At 59.2% G+C, this 564-nt stretch overlaps 1 protein-coding gene across 4 annotated transcripts in view; it reads left to right on the top strand.

Moving 5' to 3' along the window:
* wdr55 (WD repeat domain 55) overlaps positions 1-564 on the top strand; it is a 60,647-nt gene that overhangs the window by 58,362 nt on the left and 1,721 nt on the right. The window lies entirely within an intron of this gene.

Below are 564 nucleotides of genomic sequence, written 5' to 3'. Positions count from 1 at the left end.
GAGAGAGAGAGACCCCGTCACTGCGTGTGCATGAGAGAGAGAGAGAGACCCCGTCACTGCGTGTGCATGAGAGAGAGAGAGAGACCCCGTCACTGCGTGTGCATGAGAGAGAGAGAGAGACCCCGTCACTGCGTGTGCGTGAGAGAGAGAGACCCCGTCACTGCGTGTGCATGAGAGAGAGAGACCCCGTCACTGCGTGTGCATGAGAGAGAGAGAGAGACCCCGTCACTGCGTGTGAGGGAGAGAGAGAGAGAGACCCCGTCACTGCGTGTGCATGAGAGAGAGAGAGAGACCCCATCACTGCGTGTGCATGAGAGAGAGAGAGACCCCGTCACTGCGTGTGAGGGAGAGAGAGAGACCCCATCACTGCGTGTGCATGAGAGAGAGAGAGACCCCGTCACTGCGTGTGAGGGAGAGAGAGAGAGAGAGACCCCATCACTGCGTGTGAGGGAGAGAGAGAGACCCCGTCACTGCGTGTGCATGAGAGAGAGAGAGACCCCATCACTGCGTGTGAGGGAGAGAGAGAGAGAGAGACCCCGTCACTGCGTGTGAGAGAGAGACCCC

The sequence above is a fragment of the Chiloscyllium plagiosum genome, chromosome 31 (assembly GCF_004010195.1).
Source record: "Chiloscyllium plagiosum isolate BGI_BamShark_2017 chromosome 31, ASM401019v2, whole genome shotgun sequence".
Lineage (NCBI taxonomy): Eukaryota > Metazoa > Chordata > Chondrichthyes > Orectolobiformes > Hemiscylliidae > Chiloscyllium > Chiloscyllium plagiosum.
Note: the sequence above shows the minus strand (reverse complement) of the source record. Positions and strands in the feature narration are given on the sequence as shown.